The sequence below is a fragment of the Callorhinus ursinus genome, unplaced genomic scaffold (genome assembly GCF_003265705.2).
Source record: "Callorhinus ursinus isolate GAN/ISIS: 27379988/994484 unplaced genomic scaffold, GSC_fseal_2.0 scaffold3, whole genome shotgun sequence".
Classification (NCBI taxonomy): domain Eukaryota; kingdom Metazoa; phylum Chordata; class Mammalia; order Carnivora; family Otariidae; genus Callorhinus; species Callorhinus ursinus.
In genome coordinates, this window is record NW_027397065.1 from 58,649,910 (window position 1) to 58,661,182 (window position 11,273).

The 11,273-nt window shown below is 36.1% G+C and overlaps 1 pseudogene; it reads left to right on the forward strand.

Moving 5' to 3' along the window:
* The first annotated feature begins 9,754 nt into the window (after positions 1 to 9,754).
* LOC112820237 (annexin A2 pseudogene) lies at positions 9,755 to 10,829 on the forward strand (annotated as a pseudogene).
* The last annotated feature ends 444 nt before the right edge of the window (positions 10,830 to 11,273 follow it).

The window sequence follows — 11,273 nt, forward strand, 5'->3', positions numbered from 1 at the left end:
ACCGGAGCTGAAATCAAGAGTCAGATGCTTAACCGACTGAGCCACCCAGGTGCCCCTAGAATAGCTTTTTTTTTTTTTAATATTTTATTTATTTATTTGACAGAGAGAGAGAGACAGAGGGAGAGGGAACACAAGCAGGGGGAATGGGAGAAGGGGAAGCAGGCCTCCCACTGAGCAGGAAGCCTAATGTGGGACTCAATCCCAGGACCCTGGGATCATGACCTGAGCCAAAGGCAGGTGCTTAACCGACTGAACCACCTAGGTGCCCCTAGAATTGCTCTTTAAAAGATTAAAATTAGTCAAAACTTTAGACAATTATAATTGGTTAATAGAATTTTTAATGATGCCACAGAACAAACCATTTTTAAAAATCATTCTCTGACAAGAAAAAAAATCATTCTATGGCAGTTCACGTTTTATAAGTTTCTCCATTCTTACAGTTCCTTTGTGTATTTAAAAAATTATTTACTGAGCAAATTTTTATTAAGTGCTTGCTAGGACTCTGTTAGATCCTGAAATTGAACACAGAAAAGGTATTATATTTCTGCCCTCCTGTACTTAGCTTTTGGATGAAGCAATAGATCTTTCAATACCAGAGCATTACAAAATTTTGTTTACAAAATGATATCATCTGAAAAAAAGTGAAAATTTGTCAGCAAAGGCCTATAGTGTCATTAACAATATTCTAAAATTTCTTCTATTATTGGTTGAATTGTGTTCTACCAAAATTCATATGAAGTGTTAGCCCCCAGTACCTCAGAATGTGACATTGTTTGGAAATAGAGTCTTTACAGAGGTAATCAAGTTCAAGTGAGGTTACTAAAGTGGCTCTAATCCAATATAACACCTGTCATATTAGATGATGCTTCTAAAAGCCAAGGAATGCCAAAGATTACTAGAAAACCACCAGACACTAGGAAAGAGGCACGAAGCATTCTCTGACAGCCCTCAGAAAAAACCAAGATACCTTGATCTCAGACTTCCAGCTCCCAGAACAAACAGATTTCTTTTTTTAAGCCACCCAGTTTGTGTTACTTTATTAGAGAAAACTAATATGTCTTCTAAAAATAAATATTTCTAGTCTTTTAAAATGTAATAAAGCAAAAAAGTAGGGCTGTAGTGGTAAGGACAATTCTAACTGAAGGAAATTTTTAATTAACAAATTTTTAAATGCCTTGACAACATAAAGATGCCTACTTAGTTGTGCCTCAATTCAAGTATGCTTTAAAAAGAGAGAGAGAGACACCTGGGTAGTACAGTTGGTTAAGCGTCCAACTCTTGGTTTTGGCTCAGGTCATGATATCTAGGTTGTGAGATGGGGCCCAGTGTTAGCCTCTGTGCTTAGCACGGAGTCTGCTTAAGACTCTCTCTTCCTCTGCTCTCCCTACCCCACTACCCACTCCCCTCCCCACATTCACTCGCATGCACCCCTCTCTAAGATAAGTAAATCTTTAAAAAATAAAAAAAAGAGAGATGTATATCCCCAAATTAAAAAGGATTTATTTCTGTTTCTAACATAAAATAGACTCCTAAGAATACATTAGTGGGACATTTGGAACTATAGTTCAAATATGACCACTGTATTATACAAAGAAAATAAACACGGTAGAGAAGTAGGCAAAATAGCTTCATAGTCTAGTGAGGCCATGATCTTTAAACATACATCTAAACTCTTACTCAGAAGATAAATTCTGATTTTTCTCCCAAAAAATACATACCTCTGCAATTTTATCGGAAGCGTCCAATAAAGTGACAGCAGTTATGGGACTCAAAGTTTTATTGTTTAAGTTGACAGAAGAAACACATAGCCAAGTTTGTTTTGAATCTATGATCTCTTATAATGCTACAGGGGAAAAATACATAAAGACAAGTAAATGTTAAGCTGAAAGTTGTTCTGAGTCAATAAAAAGTTACAAATTTAATATTCCTGACCGATCATTTTTGACTGGGTCTTTTGTCCCCCAAATCTTGTCCTTTCTTGCGTTTGGAATCTTTCCCATATTTATGTTTACTTATGAAGACAATGAAATAGAAAAATTTCATAGACACAGGCCTTAGTACTAAATGTTTAAAGGAATCTGTTCTTTTATAGTTGTAGCTGAATTCGTACGTCTCCTATCAGTTTTAGTTCTCCTGTGACACAGCAAATGGGCATAATCTTCCCTCATCTATCCACTATCAGACAAAAAAGAAAACAAGTTTTTATTATCCTAGCTAGCTACATCCTCACAGATTCTCCTAAATATTAGCAATTACATATTTCAGGTAGTTTAGATGGTTTTTCAATAGTCATCCATATAATTTGCTCATCCATATAATTTGCTCATATAAATACAGAATTCACAACCAAAACCAAGGCACAAAGATAGTTAAATATTGCTATGAACTGAATGTTTGTGTGGTCTCCCCCCAAAACCAAATTCATATGGTAAAGCCCTAATCCTCAGTGTCATGGTATCTGGAGGTGGGGCCTTCAGAAGGTAGTTTGGTCATGAAGATGAAACACTCATGAATGAGATTAGCACCCTTGTGAGAAGAGATACGAGATATTATCTATCATGTCACAACAGAGCAAGAAGATGCCTATGTACAAACCAGCCAAAGAACTCTCACCAGACAACGAAATCTGCCAGTACAGATCCTGAATTCTCAGCCTCTAAAGAGACACAATAAATATTTCTTGTTTAAACCAGTCTATGGTGTTGTTATAATACCCCAAACTGCCTAAGACAAGTATTAAAAAAAAAAAAAAAAAAACCTGTTCTGATAAAAGTGTAATTTGTAACATGAATTCCTACCTAATTTTTATTTTCTGTTAACATTAAGCAGGGGTCACTCGGGGTATTATAGAAGAGATGGGAGCCTGTGGTGCGGTAGTTTCTATACAAGATGCAGTTGGTGATTAATACCAAAATGTTTGGCAGCTAGAGAATCAAGTAGGAACCAGAAAGCCAGTAACTTAATCATAGCCAGTAGAAGCAGTAGATTAACAAGGAAGAATAGTAGGAAATAGTAGAACTAAAAGCTGGCAACGGTTAAAAGTTTAGAAGAACACAGTAAATTCTATTCCATGGCAATTGAGGTTCTTTGTTAAGTGATCTCTCATACTTCCTACTTAGCACAAGTGTAGCCTCAGAAGCTAAACGTATAGATGTGGAAAAAGCATTTACAGCTGGTCAAAAAATGACAGGAAGGAAAAGCAAAACCTGATTAGGTCCTCATCACTGAAATGGTAGAATAAAGGTGTTTTGAAAGCAAAAGATGGCACAAAGAGAAATAAAAAGTAACATGGGCATGTTCTAGTTTCATCCATGATGGAGTAGCTATTATTGGACTTAACTTCTTGCTATAAACAAGTATAAAATCCAGACAAAACATATATAAAAACTATTTGCAGGCATTGGACAGCAGCCAATGCAGGGCTATGGTCCTTGAGAGAAAAGAGGCAAACAAACGTCACATAAACCCCAGATTTCTTCTTAGGGGCATTTTCCGAACCACAGCTCAGGGAAATAGAGCCTAAGTAAAGATGATAGTCTTGTTGGACAACAGAGACAGAGATCAGTGTCCTGGGCAGCCAAGAAAACTAATGTGGAGTAGATGAGTTCCTGAAAGGGAAAAAATCAAAACAAAACAACAACACTACAAAAAATGAGTCCTAATAATTTGTGTAAAACTTCCCCTCAGTCTTTAGTCAACCTCTGAGATACACATATAAAGAGCAAAGACTTGGAAACCTAGCTAAGATAACCACTGGGATGCTGGAGAATAGAGCAGAGATTTCCAAGGCCACAGAATTTGGGTCCAGGAGTTAGAGACTGGGGCATCCATTTGAGATCCCAGAGATATCACACTCCTAGGATGTGGAGTAAAAATCTCTCCCTATGTATAAGGGCTATGAGCAAAACTAAAGTAGACTTGCCCTCACAAAGCTTAGCATACCTTGGTAAGATGAAGGTAATCACAAGTAATTTTACTCCCTACTAGAACAAAGTTTAGCATACTTCAGAACATAATTCAAAGCATGTGCAACATGTACACAATGTTAGTTATACAATCAAAAATTACTAAACATGTTAAAAATCAGTAAAAAAAAGGTCCAATAATTGAGATAAAATACAATCAGAAACAAATGATTGAAGTAATAAACAGAGGAGCAATTCAAAATGACTATGGTGAATATATTTAAGAGGGGAAAATAGGCAGAATGGATTAAAATCTATAAAAAGATTATAATGGACATTCTGGAAAGACAAAAATACATTATCTGAATGTAAGAGTACATTATATAGACTTAGACTAGAAACAGAAAACTGTATTAGTGAATTTGAAGACAATAGAAAAATATCTCAATAAAAGTACAGAAAGAAAAAAAATCACAAAAAAGAAATTCTTGGTTTAGATAGGGTCAAATTATACTTTAACTAAAGACTGTTCTGGACAAATATGTTCTGGAAAATACTAAAAAGAAGCCTTGAAAAGATCTAAATGCTTCCAAGTAACTCAATATCCTACAACAAAGCCTAAAAATGGAGAAACACAAAAATCCAGTCCCAAACATAAGAACAGTTCATGTCCTGTGAATTCTAGGATCTCATGCTCTATATGAAGTATATATTGTTTAAAAGGTAGACTGTGATAAGTTAAAGATGCATACCACAAATCCTCAAACACTGAAAGTGAACCCTAACACACCAACAATGAACCCTAATGTAAACTATGAACCCTGGGTGATAATGATGTGTCAGTGTACTTTCATGAGTTTTAACAAATATACCACTCTGGTGAGTGGTATTGATAATGCGGGAGGCTATGCATGTGTGAGGGCAGGAGATAGAGGGGAAATCTCTGAACACTCAGCTTAATTTTGCTATGAACCTAAAACTGCTATAAGAAATAAAGTCTATTAAACACGCACAAGTGTACACACTTGCATGCTCACACACACTCACAAAGACCTGACAAATAGAAAGAAAATTACAAGAAACAGATTTACACAACCAGATCTGGGTAGCCAGAATTCTAAAAGCGGATCCCCAGAAATCCATACTCTAATTCCTAGAATCCTTATGAATATGTCCAGATAGTGAATATGGCTTTGGAGGCCATAGGTTTCTGTTCTGACTATTCAACACCATTACCATAGCCAGAACTCGAACATTCTAGACACTGTGTAAACAAATGGGCATGACTGTGTTCCAATAAAACTTTGCTTGACAAAATTAGATGGTGGACAGGATTTGGGCCATAGGTTATAGTTTGCCAACGCCTAACATAGAAACACCTAGGAACCTACAAAAAAGATATTAGAATAAATGAATTTATTAAGGCCACAGGATAAAGGTCAATCTACCAAAGAACAACCATATTTCTATATATTAGCAACAAACAAGTGAAATTTTTAAAATATTGCCAAAAGCATTGAAAATATGATCTATTTAGTGATATATTTCAACATAGTGCATATGTACAAGAGCTGTACACTAAAAACCATAAAACATTACTGGGATAAATTAATGATGGCCCAAATAAACAGATATCATGCTCATGATCACTAATATTTCAGTTCTCCCCTACTTGAGCTACAATTTAAAGGCAATTCCAAACAAAATCTCAACAGGCCTTCCTGAAGAAAACTTCATGCTGAAGCAAAGACTATAAGGAAACACATATATACACACACATAGAAGAGCCAAAACAATGTGGAAAAAGTATAAGTTTGAAAGACTTACCTAAACTACTTGATTTAAACACTTATAAAGCTGTGGTTATCAATGAAAATGTGATATTCTCATAAAAACTGACATAAATTGGGGCACCTGGGTGGTTAAGTGTCTGACTCTTGGTTTTGGCTCAGGTCATGATTTCAGGATCGTGGGATCGAGCTCCACAACTGCTCTGCGCCGAGCCTGCTCATGACTCTCTCTCCTCTTACCTCCTCCCCCACGCCTTCTCTCTCTCCCTCTCATTTTCTAAAATAAATTTTTAAAAACTGACGTAAATTAATAAAACAGAAAAGAGATGAGAGATAGACCCATACAAATATGGCCAGTTGATTTTGACAAAGTTGCCAAAGCAGTCCAACTAAGAAAAGATAATTTTTTCAAAGAACAGTGCTGGTAGAATTTAGTATCTGGAAAAAAAGGAAGAGAGGGAAGAGAAAAGAGAAAATAAATTTACCTTAAACATACTAAAAAAAAAAATCAACTTGAAGTGGGTTATTATACACTTTAAAGTAAGAGCTAAAAACATGAAACATCTGAAAAAAAATATGAAACATCTAAAAAGAAAATAAAAGACAAAACCTTAGTGACCTTATGGTTAGACTAAGATTTCTTATGTAGGACAAAATAACACAAACCATAAACAAAACCTGATAAACTGAATTTCAAAATTAACTTATTCTTCAAAATATATATTTCTGACAATAGACCTGTATCCACAATATTGAAGAATACTTTCAACAGAAAAAGACATACCAACTAATATGGGTGAAAAATTTTTGAAATTAGAATTCACCAAAAAGATAAACTGATGACAAACAAGCACTGAGAAAGATCCTTAACAAGGTTAGTCATTAGGAAAATGAAAATCAAAACCACAATGAGATACTACCCACCTACTGGAATAGCTAAAGTTAACAGGATTGATAATGCCTAATGCTGTGGAGGATGAGGAAAGTCACTGAAACGCTGATTCATTGTTGCTGTAATGCAAAATAGTACAACCACTCGAGAAAACAGTTTGGTAGTTTCTTAAACATATACTTTCCATATGACTGAACAATTTTAGATATTTACCCAAGAGAAATATAAACCTATGTCCACATGACAATTTCCATGAGAACGTTAAAAGCAGCTTTATTCATAATAGCCAAATACTAAAAAGAATCAACCCAAGTGTCCCTGAACTGAAGAAATAACCAAATTGTGGTCTATCCACTGCTGATACATGCAACAATATGGATGAATCTCAAGAGCATTATGCTAAAAAAAACACAAAAGCCTGCATAATCATATAATAATTATATATACATTTCTAGAAAAGGCAAAAATATAGACCAGTAATTTCAGGGGCCATGGGTGCAATGGGGACTGCCTGCAAAGGGGAACGAGGGAAATTTTGGGGATGACAGAACTGTTCTGTATCATGATCGTGGTCATTAGATGACTGTATACATTTGTCAAAACTCATCAAATTGTATACTTAAAATTGGTTAATTTTACTCTATATAAATTATACACAACAAAGCTGACCACAAAAAGGTCATTATGGTTTGATCTGATTGTTACAATGAGTTCAGTTTGTGAAAATTCATCAAGCTTATACTTATGACATGTTTGCTTTTCTATATATCATAGTTGAATTAATCTTTAAAATGTTTAACTATGAAAATAGGAGTATGATAAAACATTTCATTGTACACTTAAAATGGAGAAGTTTTATTGGATGCAAGTTATACTTCAGTAGAATAATTTTTTAATCGATTATGGCAAAAACAAGGAAAACATCAGACTCAGTATGAATTAGCTTATATCTACAGGTCCAGGGCTAAAGAAATTGGCTGCCAGTAAAAAGTCATTCAGAGGGTATTAAAGTTAATGCGTTTACTCTGATGCTTTTTCCCCCCTCCTGATACTTATTTTTCCCTCACTTTGGCTATAGTGCAAATCAGTGTTTGTCAAACTAGTTGATAAAACAGATTTTCTCTAAATCTGGTAAGCAGCATAATGACCCCCCCCAAAGATTGCTACATCCTAATCCCCAAAAGCAATGAATACATCCCTCTGTAACAAAAGGGACCTTACAGATGTGATAATTAAGGACCTTGTGATGAGATTATTTTATAGATTATCTGGGGGGCCCCAAACTAATCCCATGAGTCCTTAAAAGCAGAGAAACTTTTCGTGGCTGTGATGGGAGGGAAATGTGAGTACAGAATAGTCAGAGAGATGCAACATTGCTAAATCTGAAGATGAAAAAGAAGGCACAAGAACCAACAAATGTGGGTGGCCTCTAGAAACTAGAAAGGTCAAGGAAATCGATTCTCACTCAGAGCCTCCAGAAAGAAACACAGCAATGGGGGGGGAAGGGTGACACCTTGATCTTAGCACAATGAGACCCATGTTGGAATTCTAAGATATTAGGTTTGTGTTATTTATTTAAGAAGAAACAAATTGTTATTTTTCACAGATGTTATTATTCTGTATGTGGCAAATCCAAAAGAATCTACAGATAAATTGTTACAATTAATAAGAGTTAAACAGGATAATTTAAAAATCACATTTAAAAAAAATCAATATATGCATTTCTACATTCCAGGAAAAAAATATTTTCCTTTTATTTAAATTCAATTAATTAACATATAATGTATTATTGGCTTCAGAGGTAGAGGTCAGTGATTCATCAGTCTTACATAATACCCAGTGCTCATTACATCACCTGCCCTCCTTAACGTCCATCACCCAGTCACCCCATCCCTCGAGCAACCCTCAGTTTGTTTCCTATGATTAAGAGTCTCTTATGGTTTGTCTCCCTCTGATTTTGTCTTGTTTTATTTTTTCCACTCTTCCCCTATGATCCTCTGTTTTGTTTCTTAAATTCCACTTATCAGTGAGCTCATATGATAACTGTCTTTCTCTGATTGACTTATTTTGCTTAGCATAAAAGTTTTTATTTAAAAACTTTTTTAGTTTTTAGAAGAGAAGAGACCCAAAGACCCACTAACTTTGGGTCTCACAAATTAGTGAGACCATATGATAATTGACTTTCTCTGTTTAACTTATTTCACTTAGCATAATCTCCTCCAGTCCCATCTGTGTCGATGTAAAATTTGGGTATTCATCCTTCCTGATGGCTGAGTAATATTCCATTGTATATATGGACCCCATCTTTTTTATCCATTCGTCTATTGAAAAAGAAATACAAACGGCTAACGGAATTTTTTTTAATTTTTTTTTTTTAAAAAGGAATGGATAAACAATTCCTTCATGGTTTACCTCGAATTAATTCCTCACAGGGTTCCAACGATAGAAATAGTCTAAGATGAAGTTCTACATAAAACCAAGAACATATTTTTTTATTTCATCACTGATCTCATGGGAAAAATTTGCCCTCAAATGCCATTAGGCATATAGTAAAGAAAGAGATGTATGTTGACTGATGTGACTATTGATTAAACGTAAGGATTTTAAAATTAATAACAAGGCCACAGAATCTATGGCATATGTTTTTTTTTTAAATTCCAAGAAACACCATTTTAACTCTACTATCATGGTTATAGTAATGACAATGAAACTGAAGAATTTCCTTACCCAAATTCTCCAGACTGTTTTATAACTTTAGTCCACTAGCAAAGTTCAATATTGGGGAAATGTTTTCTAATAAACAAGTTGAGTAAATTTTTTGGAACAAATAAAACAGACCTTTTTAAAAGAAATTTAAAAAAAATCCAGAATAAAGAAAAGACCACTTTGTACCTAAAATCTATGGTTTGACCTTTCTAAAGAACAACAAAAAATAATCACATGTATAATACTTGAAAATTATGAAAATCAAAAAGGTCTAGATGTACCAAAGGATTATGTAATTTGAAAGAATAAAATTCCTCCCTTAAAAGAATATTCATTCACTTGAGTTCAAGCCACCCTCTCTTAAGGAGATTGTGCATGAATGAAAACAAGGAAATAATATGTCGAAGAATCTACTTTGTCTTTAGTTGGTAAGAAAAAACATAAGAGGCTCTACAACTGGGGACGCTCACAGCTCTTGGCACCGGGCCCAGCTTCCTTCAAAATGTCTACTGGTCACGAAATTCTCTGCAAACTCAGCTTGGAGGGTGATCACTCCAAGCCCCCAAGTCCATACGTGTCGGTCAAAGCATACACCAATTTTGATTCTGAGCGTGATGCTCTGAACATTGAAACAGCCATCAAGACCAAAGGTGTGGATGAGGTCCACTGTCATGCGGTTTGACCAACCGCAGCAATGAACAGAGACAGGATATTGCCTTCGCCTACCAGAGAAGGACCAAAAAGGAACTTGCATCAGCACTCAAGTCAGCCTTGTCCGGCCACCTGGAGACCATGATTTTGGGCCTATTGAAAACACCTGCTCAGTATGATGTTTCTGAGCTGAAAGCCTCCATGAAGGGGCTGGGGACTGACAAGGACTCCCTCATTGAGGTCATCTGCTCAAGGACCAACCAAGAGCTTCAGGAAATTAACAGAGTCTACAAAGAAATGTACAAGACTGGTCTGGAGGAGGACATGTTTCTGACACATCTGGTGACTTCCGCAAGCTGATGGTTGCCCTTGCAAAGGGTAGAAGAGCAGAGGATGGCTCTGTCATTGATTATGAACTGATTGACCAAGATGCCTGGGATCTCTATGATGCTGGAGTGAAGAGGAAAGGAACTGATGTGCCCAAGTGGATCAGCATCATGACTGAGCAGAGTGTGTGTCACCTCCAGAAAGTATTTGAAAGGTACAAGAGCTACAGCCCTTATGACATGCTGGAGAGCATCAAGAAGGAGGTCAAAGGAGACCTGGAAAATGCTTTCCTGAACCTGGTCCAGTGGCATTCAGAACACGCCCCTGTATTTTGCTGACCAGCTGTATGACTCCCTGAAGGGCAAGAGGACTCGTGATAAAGTCCTGATCAGAATCATGGTCTCTTGCAGTGAAGTGGACATGTTGAAAATTAGGTCTGAATTCAAGAGAAAGTACGGCAAGTCCCTGTACTACTATATCCAGCAAGACACGAAGGGTGACTACCAGAAAGCGCTGCTGTACCTGTGTGGTGGGGATGACTGAAGCCCACGACGGATGAGCGCCCACGAGTGGTGCTCCTCTGTTTCCAGCTAACAGTTCTAGAAAATAGCTTGTACTAACAGTCCCCTTGTGCCTGTCCCTCCGAGGATGGTGTTAGCATCACCCCCTCCCCATCCTTATGTCAGTTGCCTAAGCATTGCCTGTCTCTCATGTCTAGTCTCTCCTTTTAGCCAAAGAAATGAACATTCCAAGGAGTTGGAAGTGAAACCTATGACGTGAAACACTTTGCCTCTTGTGTACTGTATCATAAACAGATGAATAAACTGAACTTTTACTTTAAAAAAAAAAGAAAAAGAATAAACATAAGAAAGAACTCTAAAATAGAAGTTGTTAATCATTTTATTCATGGATATAACCAATATTTACTGATTCTCTTTTGTGGCATGTGGGGGGGAAATTATAATTCCTGCTCACAGGAAATTAGCAATTCAAAAGGATAAA